The 18,195-nt window shown below is 47.1% G+C and overlaps 1 pseudogene; it reads left to right on the forward strand.

Annotated features, from left to right (window-relative positions):
• Positions 1 to 377: 377 nt before the first annotated feature.
• On the forward strand, positions 378 to 708 carry LOC105983665 (annotated as a pseudogene).
• Positions 709 to 18,195: the final 17,487 nt, after the last annotated feature.

Genomic DNA, 18,195 nt, shown 5'->3' on the forward strand with positions numbered 1-18,195 from the left:
CCACATTCCCAGCCCTGTAAATATTTTTAAAATATAGGGAAAAAAATTAAAAAGTGTTAATGGGCTGCAGGTATGGTGTGGTGGTAAAGTGACCTGCAGTAAGCCTTTAGTACAAACCCTAGTAATGCCAAAGATAATAAAAAGGTCTTGAAGCACCTACATAAAATAGAAGACAAATTGTTGTTGTTATAATAATCATTATTATCATTTTGAGAGAAAGTCTCATTATGTCTCTTGAGATTTATGATCCTCTTGACTAAGCTGGGGTTACAGGTCTGCACCACCATATCCAGCGGAAGGTTGTAAACAGGCTTTCCTCCCTCTGCCATCCTGGAGCCTGTGGAGGCCAGCTGGGAACAGGACTTCTAAAAGGCAAAATGTCTGGAAGACTGTGGTGCAAGGCCATTTTCGCTGGCTATAAGTGAGGTCTCGGGAACCAAAGGGAGCACACGGCTCTCCTTAAAATTGAAGGCATTTATGTCTGAGATGATACCGATTTCTACTTGGGCAAGAGATGTGCTTATGTATACAAAGCAAAAAATCACAGTGACTCCTGGCGGCAAGCCTAACAAAACCAGAGTAATCTGGGGAAAGGTAACGCATGCCCATGGAAACAGTGGCATGGTTTGTGCCAAATTCTGAAGCAACCTTCCTGCTAAGGCCATTGGACACAGAATCTGTGTGATGCTGAACCCCTCCAGAATTTAACTAATGAAAATTAAATAAAGGAAATCTATGCTCTTATAAAAAATAAAGAAACAACAATAATTAAGGGGCTGGCAGCTGGTACAAGTGGTAGAATGCTTAATTAGCAAGTGTGAAACCTTCAGTTTAATCCCCAGTACCTTCCAGAACAAAAAACAAAAAAATGTGGTATATTTTACAGATGATATTTAAGAATGAATGAAAAGTATTCTGAGATGAAAGACCTAGATCCTCTGTGTGTGTATGTGTACATATGTATGTATATGTGTTTAGTATGTGCGCCCATGTATATGTGTATGCGTGTGTACAGGTGCATATGTACATGCATGCACATGTGTGTGTGTGTGTGTGTGTGTGTGATATCTCCTGGAAGGTCACATATCCCATGAACCTGAGGCATGAAGCAGAAACTATAAGACTCAGTTGGTGAACTCAAGGAGAAACAGCAGCTTGGAGTGGAGGACTGTGGCAGCCATTTCCTGAAGGCACAAGAAGCACTGAACAACAGAACATCTGCACTGCTCCACAAAGTAGAACAGATGCTACATGAGATGAAACCAGAAAAGAGGCCAGTGCCGACATCATGGTTGGCGAGTGACTCACTTGCCATCTCCAACCAAGCAGGGAAAAGGGCTGACGAATATTCCCACTATACACCCCACGCACAGGGCCCCAGAATGCACTTAGGGTGTCTGAGTGTGGAGCATTGCTGAACATTATTATAACCAACCTCATCCCAAGGGCACCTGAGGACATTACCCACATGGGTCCAAGTAGGCAGGTTCAGAGGATAACCACTGGGGACAGAGGACCACAGTCACATCCCTGAAGGGCAGTAGCCAACTAGGCAGGCCCCTTAAGGCCTGGAAGTAAAACAGCAAGGGCAAGTTTCACCTCCCAGCAAACAGCAGCTAAAGACTTCTTATCTTAGACGCCCCAGTAGCTTGTGTGGACAAAGCTTTTGACGGTATCCTGCTATACGTAAATATTTCACTGTATTTTTGAATTGGAGAAGATATTAGAACTGAGATACATTCCTACACCAGTGGCATGAAATGGCTCATCAACTTACCTAATACAAACTTACCTAACACAATGAGAATACAGAAAATAAACTATTGGGAAGATTTCAGACATCTAAAAGCCCCAAACCACAAAGTCTTCAAAAAAGAGTAAAATCCTCCACATATAAGAAAGCAAGAAAACACATTATCTACCAAAACAGCAATCATACTGCAAAAGATCAGAGCAATAGCAAAGTAGAAGAAATCCCATACACTGAGCTCACAGGTTGATTGATAAGAATGTTCAATGAAGGGGGGTGGGGGGAGGCTGGGAAGGGATGTGAAGGGTAAACAAAGGAGGAAGCTGCAATGCTTGGTAAGAAATGTACTCATTATCTTGCCCATGTAATTGTAACCCCTCTGTACAGTATGTTCACAATAAAAAAAAAAAGAATATTCAATGAAATCAAAGAGGAACTTTACAGGTGACTACATGAACATAAAGAATATACAAACAAAGAAAAGAATTCAATGAGAACAGATACAAAGCTAAGTAAATTACAAATGAACACAAATGAAAAGCTAAATGAATTCTCGGAAAAATTAGGCAGAACAACTAAATGAGATCAAAGGCAAAGATAAACAATAAAAAAGGAAGTCAATACAAGATACGAAAAAAAAGATCTCAATAAAGAGATGGAAATCCTCAAAAACAATCAAACTGAAGTCCAAGAGCTAAAAAAAATAAAGCGGAAAGCCTCTCTGGAAGAGTACGTAATATGGAACACAGAATTTCTGGCCCTGATGATAGAGTAAGTGTACTAGATAGGGTAGAAGAAAATACACACAGAAAAAGATAAAAAAGAAATATGGAAGAATTCGAAAGAACTTTAGAACACAATTAAAAGACCAAATTTATGTCTTATGGGTATTTTAGAAGAAGAAAAGAGGATAATTAAAGCATAGAAAATATATTCAATATAGGAATAAGAGCAATAACATGAATCTTCCCAAAATCTTGATGAAGACAAGCCCACCCTGATATAAGAGGATTTTAGGACACTCAACAGAGCAGAACAGAACAGAAGCTCTCATCAACACATTATAGTTAAAACTCAAGCAAAAAAAAAATCAGTGAATACTAAAAACTGAAAGGAACATGCGACGGACCACTCATACCTCAGAACGGCAGCAGAAGGCCAAGAGAAAAAAAATCATAAAGTTTCTGTTGAGAAACCATAAAATCAAGGAGGGATTGCAATGATGTACCCTTGGTCTGCTTTATACTTCTCAATTCTAGCAATATCAATGGGCTCAACTCTTCAATCAAAAGACAGAATAAACAGTAACTCCACCTTTATAATAACAATTTAAAATAATTAAGAAAAGACATAGAATGGTAAGTTGAATCAAAACCAATCATCTGTTGTTTACAAGAAACACATCTATCTGATTAAAAATAAACCCTGGCTTAGGCTAAGAGGCTGGAAAACAGTCTTATAAACAAATAGACTCCCAAAGCAGTCAGGAATAGTGATGTTTATATTCCACAAAGTAAGTTTCAAAGTGGACTAGTCAGAAAAGATAAAGACAGCCACTTCATAAAATAAAGGGAACAAAGGCCCACAGTGGCTCCCGCCTGTCCTCCTGGCTGCTGAGGAGGCTGAGATCTGAGGACCGCGGTTCAAAGCCAGCCCGGGCAGGAAAGTCTGAGACCCTTTCCTCCAACAAGCCGCCCGAGCACCGGAAGTGGCAGTGGCTCCAGCGGCAGAGTTGAAGAGCTGAGGGTCAGGCCGGGGAAGCACTCACCAGAGAGTCTGAGGTGGGGTCCTCCGGCTTCCAACCGAGGAGGCAGAGTGACCCCAGAAAGAGAAGAGGGAGGCGGGGTCCAGCCACTCCCGACTCTGCTCCCTGCCCGTCGTCTTCAGCACCACAGGTAAGGAAAAGCTTATTAAGGGCGGGCAGAGCAGACTGGCGCCCGCACGGGAGCACAGGACGGAGGCGTGCGCATGCGCGGCCGGGAAGGAGATACAGAAGAAGAACAGGGCATGCGTGGTGAGCCGGCTGGCGGAGGGAAGGCGAGAGGCGGGCCACAGCGGATGCGGAAGTGACCTCAGAGCCTGGGGAACCGCTCACTGTCCTGGGAAGGCGTGACCAGAGCAGTTCAGGAAATGACCTCAGCGGGTGCGGAAGTGACCTCAGAGCCTGGGATCCTGTGCAGACTCACAGTCAGGTGGTTGACAGTCCAGTGATGATAGGCTTCAGGCAGGTGAAGAGGAAGAGGCGGGCCTGTTCTCCTGGGCAGACCTAACAAAGATAACAAATAACAATGAATGGAACATTGAAGTGAATAAATAAATAGATCCCCCAAAGAATTATTTTTTGGAACGTCTTATCCAAATTAGAATCACTTAGTCGATGTATACACATATGGCTAGAATGTTCTAGAAAAAGATCAGTTTTATATTTATAGGGCTTCCCTATAATGAATTCACTATTTGACCAATGTCTACAAGTGTTTCTTCTTTTATCTTTTCCTAGTACATTATGAAACTTTTCAGAAAGGTTAAAATTCGCAATAATTTCCTAGTGAACACTCGCTGCCTACATTCTACCAGCTGTCGTTTGGATATGGTTTGATTGTGTCCTTCAAGGTTGCAGGTGCTGGAAGCTTGGTGTTCAACAGTGTCAGTGCTGGATCCTGTGGGAGGAGATGGGACCAGGGCAGCGCCAGTGGAAGGGATCAGCTGACCAATATCCTGAATGGTACACTTCAGTTGTTGTTGTTATTGTTTTTTTTTTTATCACATGCCAATCTGGCTACCATCTAACAATGCATCTTGCTCTTTATGTATCTCAAATTAAATTGCAGACACTTGTACTGTGTACTTATTCCCAAGTGCTTCACCATTCAGCTTTCCCTTAGCCTTTGTGGCAAATTTTACATGACAATGTACACACATCTTTAGTGTATGTTGTCTGAGTCAGATAAATATTAATTCAAAACTCCATAGCAATATAAAATATCCTCATCCCTCCAGAAAACCCATCATGCCCTCGTCTAGAGGGAGTCCCAGTATTGTGTTTTTCTACCATAGACTATTTTTCTGTGATAGATAATTTTGTCCAAATGCAATCATCCAGTGCAAAGTCTTTTGTGTTGAAGCTCCTTGAACTCGGCATGATGATTTTTGCGATTCATCCACATTATTGCATGAATCAGTGGGTACTTCTTTTTATTGCCAGGAAGTACTTTATTGCACAAATGAGCCAATGTGTTTATCCATGGAGGGACACCTGGGCTCTTTCCAGTGTTTAGAATTTATAGGCAAAACTGTTGCAAATATTCTTATTCACCTCTTTTCTTTGAACTCAAATATCTTTTTGCTACTTTAATATGTCACGACTCCTTTATATTGTCATAATTTCCATATCTCTAATTGCCAATGAAGTCTGCATCTTTCCCTCTGATAATAATAATGATCCCATCTCTTGAATACTCTTGATAATGATCGGCCCTCTAATTTATCCTTATGAGAACCCTGCAAAGTCGTTATAATTACATTGTGTTTTACATATGAAGAGAGAGGCAGGCTCATCCAGCAAGTGAGATAAGTGGACTCACTGAAGCGAGGCTCTTTGCATGCCACCCAGTGTCTCCCTGAGCCTGACAATGGCTCTTAGAGTGTGTCACAATGCACTAAGCAAACCACAAGGAAAATCTTTGGCTTACTTGCCAGAGGGCATCTAGACCTAATAGACATGGTGCAGTTCTACCAGTTTACATCATTTTGGCAACACAGATCTTTGCAGTTGGATTGGTGATACATTTTTGCCCATCCTGTTGTTTTCCTTTTAATGGTAAAACTCTATTTCTTAAAGCTGTATGGGGAAATCAGTAGGTGAAGTTAGTTTGCAGTTCACTCTTTTTATATCTGGACAGGAACTGGCCTGCCCTCTGACCACTTCTAAAGGAGGAATTCTGTTTACCTCAGCCCTACTGAGGATTAGAAGGTGCGTTCTGGCTTATATTCCACTCTTCCACCTACTTCCTTTCTCTCTTGCTCCCTTTGAAATTCATGTTAGCATTTCGAATGTCAACAGATAGACAAAGTCGGGGCTGAAAGGGACCTCACAGGCCATTCTTTGCTTTGCCCAGCAAGTGGTAGCCATGAGAAGTCATGATTACCCCAGTCAACAGGAATGAATAATGCCTGGTCCCTAGCCAGGTCTATTGAGGAAAATGGACCTACATTGTAAATAATGTCTGGTCCCTAGCCAGGTCTATTGAGAAAAATGGACCTAGATTGTGAATATAAAAGGAAAATTACTATGAAAATAACATCAGTAGGGCTTTTCAAAATGGAGTTGGAAGAAAGAAGGGTTGATTTATATCTCCAACCCTGTCTGGACTGGGAACTTGGGTCACATCTACTGTTTAGCCAGGGCTCCTTGTACCTGTAGGCTGTTTTCCATGGGCATATCCCATGTTGCACATTCCTTTCTTTATTGGCTTCTTTCCCAGCATTCCTTCCCATGCCCGTGCCTACTGTCCCTGCCTTCTTAGGAATATGACTTGGAACGCTCTGAGTCTGTGTTTCTTGAATTACAATTCCTAAGGACCCCAGTGAAGTCCTTTCTCTTTCTTGATTCAGCATTTCATTATGTAGTGACATCAAGGCCTGAACGAAGGTGATGTTAAGAATGATGAGAAGAGGATTTGGTGACTCAGTAACAAGGGAGGAAGAAATCAAGAGTAAATCTCAGATTGTAAAGCCTTCTTGAGGAAGGCTAGTTAGGCCTAGGGAAGGGACAGGCAACCTGTCTGGTGGGTAGAGGCTGGCCCAACCACACAGCTGTGGTCATGTGACTACTCAAACAGTAAAGGAAGAAGATCATCAAGCAACTTTGTTGACTGGGCCCACTAACTGCCCTTTGCTTCATGATAATTACATCTCTGTGTCATTAGCCTTGCAAAATACCCTACTCCTTTCATGCCTCTGATGCCACAATACATCTAAAAACCCTATACAAGGCCAGAAAAAGGTGAGCAAACCACATTCTGGGAAAAATGCTAACCCATTCCTGGAATTCCCTGCATTCTTCCCTCCTTCCCTCCCCCTCAGGCTTTTACTCATGAATAATTTTCCCCACCATTAATGTTTTCCCTAAGATGCTGTCCAGAATTCTGGGCAGCGCATCTCTCTTGAGAAGCCTACGGTCACTCCTTGAGTGTGCTTTTTTGCCTCATAATAAAACTGTATCTCAACTGCCTTCTTGGTCTCAGCACTGAAGGCTTTCTCCGATGGAATCTGGAGCACTGAGTAGAGGTCTAAACTCTACTGTACCACTGAGGCAAGTCCAGCCTTCACCTACCCGTAATATTCTGAGTGAGGAAATAGAGGAGAACGTGGAAACTTGGTGGCTGGGATAAATTCTTTTTTTTTTTTTTTTTGGTCACGGGGCCTGAACTCCAGGCCTGGGCACTATCCCTCAGCTCTTCAGCTCAAGGCTAGTGCTCTACCACTTGAGCCACAGTGCCATTTCTGGCTTTTTCTGCTTATGTGGTGCTGAGGAATCGAAACCAGGGCCTCATGCATGTGAGGCAAGCAATCTACCACTGAGCCACCTTCCCAGCCCCAAGTTTCACATGTCTGTGAGTCACCTAGGTGGTGACTTATAAAAGAGAATCTAAAAAGGCTGGGAGTATGGCTCAGTGCCCGACACTGGCCTAGCATGCACAAGGCTCTGGGTTCCATCCTCAGCAACAAAAGATAACCAACGAACCAACCAAACCAACCAACAAACAAGCAATAAACCAGAGGAAATTCAATGCTGAAGACATGACTCATTTGTAGATACAGTCTTGGGAAGTTCTCAGCAAATACTTGGACTTGGAATCAATGAACAGTTGAATTTTAAGGACCATATGTTGAGGGCAAGAAGAGTGAACCAAAAATTAATCTTCAATATCTAGGGGGCAAATAAAAGGAAGAGTCATGAAGTGACAGTCCAAGAGGCTGAAGAAAAGCAAGGGACATGGAAGCCAGGGAACCCCTGAGCTGTGAGCTATCCTGAGAGTTGCTGCTGGAGACAGCCGAGGAGGGCAGACAACAATGGTGTGTATGTTGGGCAATGGAAAGTTCTCCAGAAAGCTCAGCATTGCTTCAGGGGTGGGAGCAGGCATGTGAGTGAGAGCCAGACAGCAAGTGATTGAGTAATAAGAGAAATTGACAACAGAAAGGTCCAGTGCAGACTTTTGAAAGAGGGTTGAAAAAAAAGGGAATTGAGGATGGAATAACTATTGAAGGTTTGAGGTTCCTCAAGACCTGAGCATGTTAAAGGACAAGTAAGGAAAGAGACGAGATTGAAGACAGAGAGAATGTGGCAAAGCCAGGTCCTGGGGAGGATGTGGACAGCTGACCAGAGGCATGTCTGCAAGGCACCAGGAAGCCGAGACTCACTCAGGTGTTTGCAGCTGAGCAGAAGGGAAGGGAGACAGTGTGCTGATAAAAAGGTGAGGAGGAGGTGGCTCAGGGTGTGGATGGGCAGGGAACTGACTGTGAAAAGACATCCTGCAGTCATGCTGGGAACTGCAACCCACGTGGGCGGCCGCCTCGCAGCTGTGTGAATCCCTTCTGCAGCTCTATGGATGGGAAAAGACCCAGAAAAGGGAGGCCGAAGGACAGCTGGTGCAAATCTCTGCACTTCAGCTCTTGTGTACGAGAAAGAATAATCACACAGATAAGAATAATATGTTATCACACATATACAGTCCTTACACCCTGCCAGGCAATACTCGAAATAATTGGAATAAATTCTCAATCTAGTAGTCTATGAAGAGTACGAAGCATTTTATGCTTGGAGAAATTGAGGCACAAGAAACTTTAAGGAGCTTGCCCCTGGTTACCCAGCTCCTCCATGAAGGGGTCATGGTGCGAGCTCAGGCTCTCCAGCCCCTAGAATTCTCACACGGGGCCATGGCACTAAGTTCCTTCATTTTTCTTGAACTTCACCAAATGTCTACTGAAGTCTCCATTCCTTCAGGCACAGGAAGATGGTCTCTAGTCTTCCATCCTTCCTTCCTGTTGCTCCTGTGATAACCTGTGGTTATGGTTATGTCCTGAGAGTGGAGTGTGACTTTGGGGTGAGGGGATGTGTGCACTGGACAGTCATGGTGCCCTGGGATGTTCTACATCCCCTTGGCCTCAGTCCTGGGTCTTTTCTGGGCCATGACTAGAGCATCCTTGCAACTGACGGCAAGGTGTCTGTGTCCTGACAGTTTACTCCCCATATCCCTCCTGGGACTCTGTTTCTCTTTGCCCCAGGACTTTTGGAGGCGCCAATCCTTGATGTAGCTGCACTTGCTCTCCTGGCCCAACATCAGGTCAAAGGGAGCTCTGTCTTGTTAGCTCCCCAGGCTTGACCTGGCGATAGGCCTCAGCGCATGCCACTGCAATCCTTTAACCCTGTGCAGGGTTTCTGCCATGGTTTTCTCCCTGGGCAGGAAGGGCAGGGATTAACCCTTCCAGGCAGGGCTGCATTAGAAGTCTGAGCAAAGGAAATGTAGATTTGTGATCTCCCAGGCCTGCCATGTGCCTATAAAGGCCTGCCTTTGCTACAGAAGAGGGACAGCTGGTCTTGGCTCCTGGGGAGGGAGAGGGAGGGAGGAAAAAGGAGGGAGGGCCCTGAATCTCCAGGTGACTCAGGTTGCTGAGCAGCCAGAGGCTGTGGGCAGGTCTGGAGCTGGGCACTCCTGGGAGTGTGGCCTGGAGAGAGAGCAGACCACCATCTCTGCAGGCCCAGAACAGGGCTGGAGACCATCAGGAAGGATGCTCGTGGTCGGGAGGATAGACCAATGCCCAGCCATTATGAATCCAAGGTCTACTTCTTTGCATTTAAAGAATATTCTAAAGCCCTGAGTGGCATATAAGGCCTGGTAGGATCTGTCCCAGACCTGGAATATCTATATCGTAGTAAAACCGAAGCCAGTTCTGAGGTGCCAATTAGAGAAGGGCAATTTATATAGTGGAAGCAAATTCCCCTGCACCCTGTGTGATATAGCTGGACCACAGCTACTACCCTGCCCTCCTTCCTGCTCGCACCATGCTGGGGGATGCTGTGGGGTTAGAAGGCTGGGGCAGGGGCTGGGTTCCCAGTAGTTTGTTCAGGCCCCTCCCAGGCCACCTGTGCACCAGTGAGCCTGCTCCTCGTCCCTCCATACTAACCAGACTCTTCCCTTTGCTCATGCCATGCCCTTGCCCCTTAAAAACATTCTAGTGTGATGGTGTGGTAGCACACACACGTATTCCCTAGAGAAGTAGAGGCAGGAGGATTGTGAGGTTGAGGAGAGCCCTGGGTTATGTTGTACAATGATGATGATGATGATAAATCTCTGGTACACAATACTGGAAAAATCATAGCCTTTGGTTAATGATTTTTTTTTGCTAGTCCTGGGGCTTGAACTCAGGGCCTGGGTGCTGTCCCTAAGCTTCTTTTGCTCAAGGCTAGCACTCTACCACTTGAGCCACAGCACCACTTCTGGCTCTTTCTGTGTATGTGGTATAGAGGAATCGAACCCAGGGTTTCATGCATGCTAGGCAAACGCTCTACCACTAAACCACATTCCCAGCCCTGATTTTAAAAATTATTTTTGCTATTACATGCACGGCTTTGCATACATACCAAGTTGCCTGCCTGCTTATATTATATACCAAAATTCAAACTAATGGAGTAAGGGCTGGGGGTCTGACTCATATGGTAGAGAGTTTGTGTAGCACGTGCCGGGCCCTGAGTACCATCAAAGAGATCAATCAATCATTCGGTTTAGTGGTATGTACCTACAGTCCCAGTTACATAGGAGACCATGGGAATTTGAGACCATTCTTGGTCATTCTTGGCAACATAACAGGATCTTCCAATAAAATAAAATATTAAATTTAAAATAAATAGGAAGAGCAAACATTGGTGACATCATTACCCAGCCTGAAAACTGATGCCTTAGCAGTGGCTCCTGCCCACAGCGTGGTCCAGCTCTCCCGCCTCCCTCCTTCCTCTCACCACCGGAGTGTCTGACATGGATGTTCACTTAACAGTCTCTGCTGTCATCAGCGGGCATGGCGATGCTCCCCTACACCTACCAGTGGCGTTCTGGGCCGTGGGTGGGTAGGTGAATGTCCTCTGGAGCTGTGTGGGTTTTCCACAGGGTGTGCTAGATGATTAACACCCCCCCCACACACACCAGGCAAAGGAACACATGCATCTGCATCTTCTCTAGCATTTGGCCTTTTAGTTGTGTTGCTCCCAGGCTGCCAGTGGGGGCCGAAAGGCGTTTCACTGTGTCCCACTCTGTTTCCTGCTCACCCTGCCCGTCAGGGCCCCGGTGCACCCACAGATTGCCTGAGAGGCTCTCCTCCACCAGTACAAGCCCCCGTCGCTGTTCTGACGGCCACCTCGCTGCTTGGTGATCACCTCCTCATCGCGCGATGTTGCGCAGCCACAAGCTCAGCGCATTGTACACTCCAGCTCCTTCCGTTAATCACTGCTGCCTGGATAGAACAGAATTCTTGTTTACCCAGATCGGGGATGTCACATGTCATCTGTGAGGGAGACGGTGGAGTCCCCGAGGGAGTGGAGTCAGGAGTTGGGCCGCAAGCTTGTGCCTGCAGGTTGGAGCTGGTGGGGTGAAAGCCGCAGGGCAGCAGCTATTTGGAGGAGTGTGACTTGTCCCAGGAGGCCAGGCTAGGCCTCTGGGAGTTGAGCCATGTCACAGGTCAGGAGCTGATGCTTTGCCCAGAGGCGCAGGCTTCTGTCTAGAGAGGACAGATCACTAGCGCAAGGTCAGGCACCCGGCCACAGGGTGAGCAGTGTACAGAGGCTGCAAGGAACTTTTGACTCAGCTGCTGAACACTGGGACTTCTCTTACCAGGAGCCTGAGTAGGGGTGAGGTTAGATGCTAGGGGTCCATGTACTAGCACAGATGGGCTGGATTGTGGTGGGGTGCCTAGTGTGTGGCTTGGAGACTTGAACAGGGGCAGAGAAACTCTAGATTCTTAAAGTTGGCTCGGTAAGTAAGGGCTTTGCCTCTCCCAAGAAAGGTAGAGGCTGTGGGAAGCAGGACCAAGTACATCTTCATTGTGCTGGAGGTCGAGGGAGATGCCTGCCTGTGACCCCGGAACCTAGCATGGGAAACGGGTGAGGGAGAGGCAGAGACTGGTCCACATTTTATCCTTGAGTCCGCAGTGTCTACCAACTGAGCTGCCGCCCTGGCTTTGTTCCTTCTCACTACCACTCAGAGAAGTCCAGAGACCCACTAAGGGCCGTGCAGGATTCTGCCATTGATAGGAACTGCAGGCTGCCTGGCGAGGCAAGCAGACCCAGCCTGCTGTGGCTAGAGAGGTGATCCTGGCCACGTGTGCTAAGCTTCCTGCTCTTCAGTGTTCTTGTCTGCCCGGGAAAGCTCACAGCACAGAGGGAGGTCATCACATCACCACTTGCATTTCTCTGAGGAGTCTTCAGAAGAGCCTTCAGAGTCTGCGGAGAAAGCAAGGCGCTTACCACCCGATCACCAAGGTCTAGCTTCGAAACCTGAGCTCTTTCCATTCCTAGATTCTGCCTCCTGCGGAGCAGCAACAATAAATGAGGTGTTTTTTTCTTTTTAATGCAAAAATGCCCTGAACAAAACTTGAATCATAGCAGGCTCTCCTCTCTCCTCTTTCCCCTCCTATCTCTCCCTATCTCATGCTGTCTCCCGGATGAAACACACGAGCCCATTTCCCCCTTGTAATAATTAATACGTGTGCCAACATGTTTATGGCAAGTAGCTGTACTCGGTGTCTGCCCTCTCTCTCTAAGGACCCAATCGTATCTGGCGAGCAGGCTCCCAGATGCGAGGCCCAGCTCTGCCAGGCGAACAAAGAGGAGGAAATTATCCAGGAAACTCTGACAAAGAAAGCAATTACTGGGTCTGACGTACATGGGCCCCTTGTGCCAAGACTCAGCTACCTGAGTGATGCATCTGTGTAGACATACGTGTGTGGTTGTTTCTCTTATCTGTTCCTTATCAAATGTGTGCCCAACCAACCCTCAGTCTTCAACTGACACCTCCCAGGGGTTGGGTAGCACGCTTCCCACAGAGCCTCCAGGAATCTGGGGACACAGGGAGAGAGATCTGCAGCCCCTCCTTTCACCAAAACTTCGGAAATTGTGCCGGCAGTCAGGGGTCCCTTCCTCCCTTTTTTCTGGAGGTTTCTCCCCACTTCCTGCCTGCCTGGTGAGCCCTGAGCTAATCCCTCTTGGGATTCTCCAGCCGGGGCTCACTAGCGTTTTAGTAATAATAATGCTTCTTACATTCCTGCAACTCGTGGCTTTCACATCCATTATCTCCTCTGATCCTCACCCACAGCAGCCCTGCAAGACAGGTATTAGCGCTGCCATATTAGATAAGGGGAAATTGAAAGAGAGAGACAGGGTTTATCCCAGGCCATGAGGCCAGAGCCAGCAGCAGACCAAGAACCTTGGTCCTATCTACTGGTCTTCTTCTCTTCCCACAACAGCATCTTCTCAAAACAGCATCTTCTCAAAACAGCATCCAAGCCCCAAAGGAATACATTTTTTGTTGTGAAACTTTCCTAGGCTCCTGGGAAGCGACGTGGGGGTCGGCTCCGGAGGTGGGAGGCCTCTGTGGAACTTGCCAAGTTGTACTAACCAGGCGGCTGCCTTTGCCGAGTCTAGTGGCACTACCTTCCCAAACGAGATACCATCTCGACACAGGGTTTTGGAATCCGGGCAGCCACAGGAAGATCAGATAGAAAACCACACAAACGGGATGTGCCAGGAGATGACTGATCCTGACCACAGCAAACGGAGCAATCTCCAGGGTGGAGCTGGGGCCCAGAGATAGGAGGAAATGGAATAACCAGAGCTGGCCCAGCACTTTCTAACAAGGTCCATGAAAGTTTCTGCAAGCATGAATTAATCCTCCCCACCCTGCAAAAGAGAGAGAAGCAATGTGCCAGCTGTAGGAAGGGAAGGCCCAGGCAATAAATGTAATGGGTTTCATTTGCCACCCCACCCTGAGCCCTCCTCCCTCTCTACCCTACAGGGACACCTGCCAGGAGGCCACCAAACCACTCAGCCATCATGGAGTGGAGCCAGGCGGGCTGCTGCTCTGGTGCATGTCTCTTGTGCCATGGGAGATTCCATTTCCAGTTCATTGCTTTGTAAAGAGCCATTGGCCTAAGTGTGTAGCTGAACTGCTCTCCCTCTCATTTTTTTTCCTACCCCCCCTTTTGGTTGTTGGTGACTTTATACCACTCCCTCATCTGGTGCAGGGATGGCATGCTGGGCCTGATGACATCACACAAACCACGTGGTTTTACTTCTAAATAAATTTCTGATGTTGGTTTGTATAGGTGTGTGTGTGTGTGTGTGTGTATACACGTGTGTTTCCTAGTGGATGATCTTTTCCCCCATATCCCTTGACCTGGTGTCCTCTAAAGGTGAAGACACAGTCATTGCAACAAAAATGCTTTGAAAACTTTGCAAACTATGTCACGGTGTGTTGGTGCTTAATCATTATCCTCCGGCTTGTTAGCAGAATTGCTTCTCAGTTCTTTCTGTTGTACCACACACCCACAAACTCAAGTGATGGCTTAAGATCACCCCAGGAAAGTACAGCGCTGAAATTAAAATATTTTAGGAAATTTCCATTTGTGAAGTGCTGCATGAGCTGCTGTGGAGGCAAGGGGGGTCTTGTAACATTTGTGCAGCCAGGCTCTAGTGACTTCCTTCCTTCCTTCCTTCCTTCTTGATGGCTCCATGTCAGACATGGAGGGTGCAGTAGTTATATTCGAGGAGACCCTGTCCTGGCCTTTCAGTCTAGGGAGACAGAGGCAGCAGGGAGTCTGAGTGAGCCTCCTGACCCTAGAGAAGGGGAAGCTGCTATGTTCTCTAAGAAAACTTGTCTCGGGGCTGGGAAGGTAGCTCAGTGGTAGAGCACTTGCCTTGCATGCATGAGGCCCTGGGTTTGATTCCTCAGCACCACATAAGCAAAAAGAAAAAAGCCAGAAGTGGCGCTGTGGCTCAAGTGGTAGAGTGCTAGCCTTGAGCTGAAGAGCTGAGGGACAGTGCCCAGGTCCAGAGTTCAGGCCCCATGACCGGACCGCCCCCCCCCAAAAAAAGAAAAGAAAACTTGTCTCCCTCGTGTCTAAATTAGTGGACCTGCTTCCTACCATTTCTCTGCCTTGCTCCAGTGAGTTCACATTTGCTGAAATCTTGGTCTTGGTTCTAATTCTCTTGAGACCTGATGATTCTACCAATCAGCTGTTCTAATTTTGTAAGGAAGAAAAGAGCCCAAACAAAACAATTTCTTAAACCACCAACCAAATCTCCCAAGTCATCAAGTGGCCTACAGCTGTCTCCCTCGGCTTTCTGGTGTTCTGTTCATCTGCAGAAGGAATGGTGTATCCCCCTCAGGTCCCGCCCCACCTGGTGCCCCCGTGGAAGCAGGTGTTCTCCATTTCTGCCGAACTCACACTCGGAGAACAGCGCTGCTTGCTTCGCACCAGGATCCCCTCTGGTTCCATTTCAAAGCCTCCTGCCTTGGACCTCCCATCTTGGCTGTGGGGACCCTGGCTCCACACTGTGGGTTTGACTCTTACCCTTCCTTCCCATCATGGGCCTGGCTCCATCTGCGATGAGGTTCCCAGATGAGTGTGTGGGCCAGTGAGTGGCCCGTGCCAGCCGTCTGTCACCTCCCACCTCCTGGCCTGGCAAATGTTCCCAGCCTGAAATTGCTCAGGTCTGCTGGGTTTCCTCACTGTTCTGTTTCATCAAGCCTCCTAGGGCAGCACCGCTGTTCTCAATCCGCACTAGGCACCCGGCTATTATGTTTTTTTATTGGAGTCCAGACCATTTCTAGGCTGAGAGAAATGTTCTATGTCTTGTTTAAACCAAACACAGAAGATCTATGCATTTTATTATATACAAATGGCACCTAAAAGCTCAACACGAAACAAATCCTTGAGGGAACACAGACAAGTGTGGGACAGAAAGCATGGGAGGTGAAGAATGGCTAATGGCAAGGCCGTTCAGGCTTCTCCCAGAGTCCTGGGCTGGAAGAGTAATGCTTAAAGAGTCAAGATCTAAAGGAAAGAGGCCACGTGACATGATCATCAGATGGTGAGCCTCAGGGAGGCCCCCAAGCCCCAAGTAAGCTGTCAGCACAAAAACAGAAGCTGAGTCATGATTTCTAAGACATGAATGACACGATTTGGCCGGTGGATTAGAACTTTGCCCATCTCTGTCCTTAACTGCCGAATCATATCCTTGAGTACCAGTGAGAATAGCTAGGGGAGGGTTATGGGAGAGTTGTGCGGACGCTTGGCCGGGGCACTGTACGGTGGAGCTGCCCACTGATGCACATTGATATGCGTCTGAGAAGAGCACAGTGATGTTCCCTTCCTAAAGCTTTAGCACCATCGTTGTTACCTCCATTACCCCGCTCCTGGAACTTTCTAGAAAACAGGGGATGGCAACTCTAACTATCCTAGAAGAGCGGGAGCAAGTAATACAGAAAAATAAGATCCTTTTTCTTAAATAGGCTAGTTTGGTTTCAAAGCGTGCGTGACAGAAAGGGTCTCCGCAGGCCTCGCAGCGGCGGCTGAGAAGAGACCGCCCTCTTCTCAAACCCCAGTCTTCCTCTTTAAAACGGGCACAAACCACATCAGCCTCATTGTGCTGCTATGGGCCGGAACAAGGTTTGTACTTTGGGTCTAAGAACTGCTTACAAATGCCAAGGGTCACACTGAGTTAATTCTCTATGACAACAGGGCTAAAATCAAACCCCTTTAGGGGCATGTGCCTGTCTACCCCTTTAGAAGTCCCTTAGAAAAAGGTACCATGGTGGGCGCAATGAAGATGGAATCGTCTTCATTGGGAAGCCCAGCTCCCAATGTGTCATTTCTATGGCCAAGGGCATCTTGTTTCCAAATCTCTACCAAATCTGGTTTCCCCCCACCCCCACTGAGGGATCGCTGAGCTTCCATTTGGAGATCGTTGCTATTTCAGACTCTGAACCCCACTGAGTGTCCAATGAGAGGCAGAGATGGAGGCCTAGGCCATTGTGGTTCTCTACTCAGTCCCCTAGGATGGCCAGAGAAGGCCTGGCTGGCACATGTTTCTACAAGGTGACGGTGTGAGAGTTCTGACCTTGATTAGCATGAAGTACCAAGTGGGGGCCAGAGTTAGGAGTCATGGCTTGGACTGAGGCCAAAGCCTGGGCTGGGCATGATGGGAAAAGTGCTGGTGGCTGCGTGCAGTGGCTGCTGGTGGCTGTAAGTACACTGTGGTTGTGGTTGTGGTCAGTAGGTCTGCTTTCCCGGACAGAGCGGGCTCTACTCTCAAGAGAAATCTTGCAACTGGTCCTTCTTTTACCCTGATGCTCTCTTTCTTTAAAAACAGACTCTTTTTCTCTAAAGGACTTCCTGTCTTGACTCTTCGTCTTTGCCTTTTCTGAGAGTGACTTGCAGGCCTCTGCCTGATGCCACAGCTGAATTCCTATTCGGGTGGATTCCCAGGCTCCGTTCTTGTTCTTAATGCCTTATTCTCTGCAGATTTCTCAGCTGCAGATACTCCTGTCACCTCCAGGCAGGTCTGGCCTGTGCTGGTTAGCTTTATCATCACTTTGACAAAATATCTGATGTTAATAACTTAAGAAAGAGAAGAGTTATTTTGGTCCATGTTTTTAGAGGTTATAGTTCATGCTCAACTGGCTCCACAGCAAGGCAGAAACATGGAAGAAAGATGTGGTGAAGGAAAGCGGCTCCCTTTATGAGAGCCAGAAAGCAGAGAGGGAAAGACAGACAGGAAAGGGGATAGAAAGAAGAGACTCATGGGCTGAGAATGTGGCTCAGTGGTAACGTGCATGAAGCCCTGGGTTTGATTGCTCAGTACCACATAAAAAAGAAAAAGCCAGAAGTAGGGTTGTGGCTCAAGTGGCAGAGTGCTAGTCTTGAGCAAAAGAAGTTCAGGGACAGTGCTTAGGCCCTGAGTTCAAGCCCCAGGACAGGCAAAAAAGAAAAAGAAAAGAAAAGAAATAAGATACCCCCTACCCCAGCGACAAGCTCCCCAAGTGACCTGAGTCTTCCAGCTCGGCTTCCCAGCTCCTAACTCAAAGGCACTTCCCAAACAGTGCCATCAACTTGTACAAAATGCCACAATGGCCTGTGAGGGAATATCATATTTAGATGATTCGTTGTTTGTAACTACTCTAGTCCCACTCGCTGCACTTTATGACATCAAACACAATCTGTTTATTGGTGCATTTATCATCCATATCTGCCTTTCCTGCAATTTGTCATCTTCCTGTGAACAAAAGGTTATCTAGGTATGCCAGCCCGGCATGGCTCAGGTGGTAGAGTGCAAGCTGAGCAAGCTCCAGGCCCTGAGTTCAAATCCTAGTACCACCAGAAAAAAAAAGGAAGTG

This window comes from Dipodomys ordii, unplaced genomic scaffold, assembly GCF_000151885.1.
Source record: "Dipodomys ordii isolate 6190 unplaced genomic scaffold, Dord_2.0 Scaffold20, whole genome shotgun sequence".
NCBI classification, from domain to species: Eukaryota; Metazoa; Chordata; class Mammalia; order Rodentia; family Heteromyidae; genus Dipodomys; species Dipodomys ordii.